Raw genomic sequence first — 7500 nt, 5'->3', positions numbered from 1 at the left:
GGAGCTTACCCTTCTTTCTCTTCTCTTTTTCTAATCGTCTAAAAACGATTCTCCTTCTCTCTTTTTCTCTCTCCGTCTTTCTCTCCTTTATCTTATTTCTTTTCTTTTTTTCTTCCTCTTTTTTCTTTCCTTTCCTCTTCTCTTTTTTCTCTCCTTTCCTCTTCTCTTTTTTCATTTTTCATTTTTATTTATTTACTTATTTATTTACTTATTTATTTATTTATTTATTTATTTATTATTATTTTTTTTTAATAATTTCTTTTTAACTCCTTCATCGAGATTGATTTTTTTTCGAACGAGATAAGTACGAACGTTTTCTCATTGGTCGAAATTTATCCTTCGAAATATGCTCGTTAGGGTGCAAGTCGGTTACGCCATCTTGATTTCTGTCTCCTCTCTCTCTCTTTCTCTCTCTCTCGCGCGCGAGCGCTCTCTCTCTTTCCCTCTTTCTTTCTTTCTTTTTCCTTTTATGGTATATGGTTCAACCACCACGTTCCCTGGACCTCAACCGTCGTTCGGTCTCATGAAAAAGGAACCGAAACGGGATTCGTTCGATCACTTTTAAATCGATCGGTCTTTCTTTTATTTCTTTTTTTTTTTCTTTCTTTTTTTTTCTTTTTTCTTTCTTTTTAAACGGGTCGATGGGGGAAAGGAAAAGAGAATTAAAGTTTGCGGAATATTATCTCGCATTGTGATCATGAGAAATGGAAAACGATAGAAATAAAATAAATTAAATAATATTTCCCGTTCGAACGTAAATATTAAAAAATTCCATCGATAAAATTACAATCGATTATTCCATTGGAAGAAAAGGAAAGAGAAAAAAAAAAATAACAAGAAAGGAAAGAAAGAAAAAATCTATTTGTTTTTCTTTCTCTTCTTCGTTCCCTTCTCTTTTTGTTTTTTTCTTTTTTTTTTTCATTCTTTTCTTTTACGATAAAAAAAAAAAAAGAAAAAAAAAAAAGAAAAAAAGAACAATGACATTATACTCAATTTGTCCTACGAATATTATAATACGATCCATTTAAAAAGTAAAAAATAATTATAAATGATTAATTAGTTGCTCGATACGGAGATGATGTATTAATTCAATCCAAAGAGATGAATGAAAATGTATAACGAAAAATAACACAAACCATTTATAGTTTGATATGATGGGGGGGTTGTTACCAAGGTAAAGATTATAAATCCAGGGTTTGAAATATGCAAACTATCTTTGTGCTTTCGTTCTGTACCATTCTAAAGAGGGCAAAAAAAAGAAAAAAAGAAGAAGCGGTAGAAGGTTCGGTTGGTTGAACGAGAGCTCATAGCATGGCTACAGCAAGCTTGCTAACCTTCTGCTTGACTACCTACCTACCTACCCACCCTACCCAGCCTTCTACCTACCAACCTACCAACCTATCTACCAACCTACCTACCTACCTACCTACCTACCTATCTTACCGTCTCTCTCTCTCTCTCTCTCTCTCTCTCTCTCTCTCTCTCTCTCTCTCTCTCTCTCTCTCTCTCTCTCTCTCTCTCTCTCTCTCTCTCTCTCTCTCTCTTTTTCCTTTTATTTCTTATTTGTTCCGATTTTGCATAGCAGTCTTCTCTACCTGCCGTGCATTTAAAAACGTTTGGTCAAGACTTCTACGGAAGCAATTGTTGTGTTCAAGCGAGGAGAAAGCCTTCTCTGCTCGATGAAAATTCCTTTGCTTGGTCAGACCAACCAACCAACCAAACGATCGACCAACGTTCACAATTTTTCTTTTTTCTTTCTTCTCTAATAATTCGAAAATATTTTTATCCTCTTTTTTTCCACTCTTGTTTTTTTGCTTTATGTATATATATATATATATATATATATATATATATATATATATATATATATATTTTTTTTCGTCCTTTTTTTCTCCTACCTTTTCAATTGAGAATTGACATTTACGTTGAAAAAAATCTTTCCTTCGGCTTTAAATCGTTTTGAAACGACACTTGAATACGTATACATACCTCCCCTCTTTCTCTCTCTCTCTCTCTCTCTCTCTCTATATATATATATATATATATATATATATATATATATATATCTTTCTTTTCCATTCTGAAAGATTTCTATCTACTTCGTTTAGAGAAAACTTTCCATTGTCTTACAATAGGAGAGTGGGATTTCTAGAAATATTCTAGGAAAAGAAAAAAAAAAAAATTTTTTTTTACGCTTTCGTCGATACGATTTAAACGTTGAACACATATATTTCAATGTGTATGCAGTAAAACAATCTATGATTAGATTACCTCCATAAACTTCCCTACGACGCGGTAATCACGGTTCTTTGAAAATGGTCTATGCTTTGAATCGTTAGGATAGAGATAATCGACGTTCTCAATCTGTTTTTTATTTTCTCGCAATTGTGATGGAAAGAAATTGTTAAGAAAAAATAAAAAAGACAGAGAGAGAAAGAGAGAGAGAGAGATATATACGAAAGAAAGGGAGAAAAATGAATTCATCCTGAAATCACATCATACAATTCTATTTTGTTAAAAAAGAAAAAATAAATCAATTCAAATTTCTTGTTACATTGAGATTCTCTCTCTCTCTCTCTCTCTCTCTCTCTCTCTCTCTCTCTCTCTCTCTCTCTCTCTCTCTCCGGCTATACAAGAAAACAAAAACAAAAAATAAAAAGAAGATAATAAATCGATAAGATTATCGTTAATCTTCTGTGACGTCATTTATTTTCGTGTTAAAATAAATAAAAAGAAAAATAAATATATACATATATATATATATATATATATATATATATATATATATATATATAATACGTATATGATACGAAAGTTATGATAAGGAAAACTATGATTATATCGTGCATTGAAAAGAAATTTTTTGACGAATAAGAAATAAGATAAAGTAGGCCCCATTACCAGTCCAATCTCTTCTTTTAAGAGAAAAAAAACAAAAAACAAAAAGAAAAGATACAAATATCTTTATATACATACCTTATGTCTTCGAAGTTAAGTGACATTATATGGAGGATTAAAAAAAAAAAAAAAAAAAAAAAAAAGTGTTCGCCAAACTCGTTCCACCTTCCCTTTCTTTCTTTCTTTCTTTCTTTCTTTCTTTCTTTCTTTCTTCTTCCTTTTTTTTTTTTTTTTTTATTCTTACTTGATACCGCATGAGCAGGTGAAAAATCGTATCGCCATAGTGGCTAATTTAAACGCATAAATTCGGGCATCGGCGTGGTCCAGGTAAACGCGTAAGCGCGCAGCCTCCGCGCCAGCCGTTCGATTTTGCTTGCACCTGCGGGAGAACGTCGAGAGAGAGAGAGAGAGGGGGGGGGGAGAGAGGAGTGCCGAGTGTCTCGCGCTCGGTCGATCGGGCCTCTCCTCTCAACGATTCGCGATTCGTCTCCCCTCGGCCCTCTTCGTCTCGCTTAAAGTGCGTGGTGCCTTTTCTCCTCCCTCTCCTCTCTTTCCTCTCATCTTTTCTCCTCTCTTTTCCTCTCCTCTCTTCTTCTCTCCTTTTCTCTTCTTTTGCACTCTCTCTCTCTCTCTCTCTCTCTCTCTCTCTCTCTCTCTCTCTCACTCTTTCTCCTCTTCTCTCTTTTTCGGTCTCTGTCTCTGTCCCTCTTGTATGGTCGCGATCGCAAGCAACCAGTTTCAGCCTCGACGCAGCCTCGGCGCTCGCGCGATAACGGGTCGTTAACTTACCCACATCTGCCTTTCTCTCGACGTTTACCAACGCTTTGAGAACCTTCCTTTCTTTCGACGAACGAAGACGCACGAGAGATATAGATGCTACTACTCCTCTTTTTGACGTCATAATCTCCATACCTTATAGGTCCATTCTTGGGCGATTTCGCAGATCCAACGATCGTTTTTCTCGAAATAGTTTCTAACGAGTATGACGGATCTTGGAACTTTATAGAATCATATCATGAAAGAAAGAAAGGAAGAAAGGAAGGAGAAAAAAGAAGAAAAGAATTGTAAGAAAAGACGTCGACGTTCGTCATTTATTTTTTAACTTATTACCTTATTAAATATATGAGGAGGGGGAAAAAAATTGATAATGATGATAAAAATGAAAGATTGATAAATGTTCAACAATATTATTATAGTTATTATGGATTCAATATTATTCCATTTATTATCCTAATTTAATGATATATATATTATATTTAACTAAACCGGAAGTGTTATTTTAAATTGAAAACAATGATGTCATAAGTGCAAAGGGTTAACATCTGAATATTGTTATCATTTGATTATTCACCCCTCCCTCTCTGTTATATAAATACATTATTTCTCTTTCTAATATATATATACTCATTCTCTTTTTCATCTCTCTTCTTTTCCCTTATATTATTTTTCTCTCTCATTCTTTCTTACTCTTTCTCTTTTTATCTTATTCTTATATTGTACCAACACATCGTCGTCTCGAAAGAAGCTTTCCTTTTTCGTTCATCGTTTACTCGAGTCTTTAATTCAAACTTCTTCTCTCCTTTCCCTTTTCCTCTCCTTACCATTACTTTCCTTTTCTCTCCTCTTGTTTCCTCTCTTCTCCTCTCTTTTCCTCTCCTCTCTTCTCCTCTCCTCTCCTCGTCTTCTTTTCCTCTTTCAACGGCAAGCTTCGTGTTTACACGAGCTTGAAGGGTGCATGCGCCACTACGTAGCCAGGAATAATCCCTTATAGCGTTCCATACGTTGTACGTTATACGTTTTGTTCATCCCCCGCTCTCTCTCTCTCTCTCTCTCTCCTGCATCTCTCTCTCTCTTCCTCTCTCTCTCTCTGCATCTTTCTCCCCCCCCTCTCTCTCTGCTTCGTTTCCCGTACGACGATTTTCCCGTCTCGACTTCGTCGAAGCGCGAGCGCACGTGCGCTTCAATCCGCATCTGCTCGCGCATGCGAGACACGCGTCGTTCGTATACAGGCCATCGAACGCACTCAGGGTTGGGGTGTTTCTATTCCGTTAACCCCTCATTTTCCTGACATTTCGAAATTCTAACTGATACTTCATTTAAAAAGAGAATATATATCTATGTATGTATGTATGTATGTATGTATATATGTTGACGTTAAAACGATTATTATCTTAAGAAGAATTTAGGATAAATGGAACGAAGGACAATTCTATTTATTTCATCAATCAATATTTTAATTAATTGATAATAATTATTTTATAAAGTAATATATTAATCAATATATTTATATTTTTTTTTTTTTTTTTTTTTTTTTTTTTTGTTTTTTTTGTTTTTTTTTTTTTTTTTTTTTTTTTTTTTTTGTTTTCTTCTATTTTATAGGTGATTGATATCCGATTAAATTTTGTTTGACTTAATTTTGTTATTTCTTCGCTTAGTTTTTTTTTTTTCATTTCCCTTTTTTATTATTATTATTATTATTATTATTATCATTATTACAATTTCATTAGAAATTGGTTGAAAATATTTGCACTGTTTAAAAGACATATATATATATATATATATATATATATATATATATATTGTGTGTATATATATTTTATATAAATTAATGAAAGGAGGAAATCTATTCGAATCTTTATGTCTGTGTATGTGTATGCGTATGTATATGTGTTGTATCACGTCCACCTACTACCTCCGGTGTTTCTATATTAAGCATCAGGAAGGGTTTCGACAAATGTTTATGTTATTCCATCGTGTTCCTCTTGGAGCACGCATATGGTCTGTTCAAGCCCAGTCCCTTCTCCTTTTTCTTCATCTTCTACTTCTTCTTCTTCTTCTTTTACTTCTTCTTTTTTCGCTGCAATGTGTTGAGCGATAAAAAATAACTCCTTCCGTAGGCCTAAGCACGAGGAAGCTCGTTTAGATGTCCAAGTCAAAAAAAAAAAAAAGTCGTTTTAAGCTCGTGGGAAGAAAAGAAATAGTCATTAATCGTTTCATAAAGAAGCATGTATCTATCCGCGTGCGTGCGTGCGTGCGTGCGTGTGTGTGTGTGTGTGTGTGTATGTGTGTGTGTGTCAAATCTTATTAAATTTATACGAATCCTGATGAGTTTTATTACGAGTCTTGAAATAAATATATATATATATTTTTTTTTTACTTTTTTGATTGATGTAATACAGAAGTGAAAAATTGATTAATAATTGTCTTAATTATTACAAAATAATAATAATAATAATAACAACAATTAAAAAAAGTATATTACAGTAAATGCTTTTAATTATCGATGAGATCGAAATTATAATACTCCATTGAGTTCATAATCATTAATAGAACGGTACGTCAAATTGGATTGATAATCAAGACTTTTAATTATTGCGGAAGTAATTAAAAAAAAAAAAAAGAAGACAAAAGAGGGAGAGAGAGAGAGAGAGAGAGAGAGAGAGAGAGAGAGAGAGAGAGAGAGAGAGAGAGAGAGAGAAAAGAGAAGAAAAAAGGAGGAGATAATAAAAAGGAATAAAAAAAAAAGAAGATACTTATATTTATCAACGACACAATCAAAGTTGATCTAATGTTCTTATTAGAGCTAACGTAAAAAAAAAAAAAAAAGAAAGAGAGAGAGAAAGAGAGAGAGAAAAGAAACTAGATAATAAAGAAAATAATACCATTCACATAAGCGGCAAATAGAAACGATAATAATTCCACTTCCCAGCTGACTAATCACTTACCTAAACATTTTATACTCCGTCATTGACAAAGAACTGTTGACTGTGTCTCTATGAACGAAGCTAAAAGAGACTAGAGAAAGATTTCTTTTTGTTAGATCCTCTGAATGGATTAATAAGTACATTCAGAGTTCACCGGAACGTTCTTTTCGTCGACGTCGACGTAGACGTCGTCGTCATCGTCATCGTCGTCATCGTCGTCATCGTCGTCGTCGAACGTTTATTAAAAGCTTTATAACAGTGTTGAGACTGGTGTCAGAGTCACGCAAAGAGAGTTCTTCTTCTTTTTCTTCTTCTTTCTTGTGTCGTGAGAACCAGTAATACATCTCTGTGTTAGTTTGTACGCGTGTGTATGCATATGCATAACGATAATGCAAGTACCGGCTGATACTAACGAGGAAACGTCGCTGACAATTACCGTGTATAACTCCGTTATATTCGGTAATGTGTGTGTGTGTGTGTGTGTATGTGTATGAGTGTACACCATAAAGTTGTAGTTCCAAGTCTTTATAGAGGGATTAATATATTATATTTCAAAAATCTCTATAATATTTCATTCTGTTTCTATCATAGATTCAATGTTATTCTATCTATCGTACATCGCAGAAAATTTATTCCAATTAATATATAAAAATAATTTTAATCGTCTATATTTCAACGTGAATCGTAGTGTATGTGTATCTGTTTTTTTTTTTTATTCTTTTGTTTTTTTTTGTTATTTTTTTTTTTTTTTGTTTTTTTTTTATATAGAATTAATTAACGTTTCATATAATTAAAAAAAAAGATTGCATTTATTTATATATACATGTTGTATAATTGTATGTAGTATAAAGTTTTTTTTTCCCCTAATACGAAAACAAATTTGAATTCTATAGAATTG

At 33.1% G+C, this 7500-nt stretch overlaps 1 protein-coding gene across 1 annotated transcript in view; it reads left to right on the top strand.

Annotated features, from left to right (window-relative positions):
- The window catches only part of LOC124953070 (mucin-17-like), a 46354-nt gene that overhangs the window by 1526 nt on the left and 37328 nt on the right, over nucleotides 1–7500 (top strand). The window lies entirely within an intron of this gene.

The sequence above is a fragment of the Vespa velutina genome, chromosome 11 (genome assembly GCF_912470025.1).
Source record: "Vespa velutina chromosome 11, iVesVel2.1, whole genome shotgun sequence".
Taxonomy (NCBI): Eukaryota; Metazoa; Arthropoda; class Insecta; order Hymenoptera; family Vespidae; genus Vespa; species Vespa velutina.
This window is presented reverse-complemented; position numbering and strand designations above follow the sequence as displayed.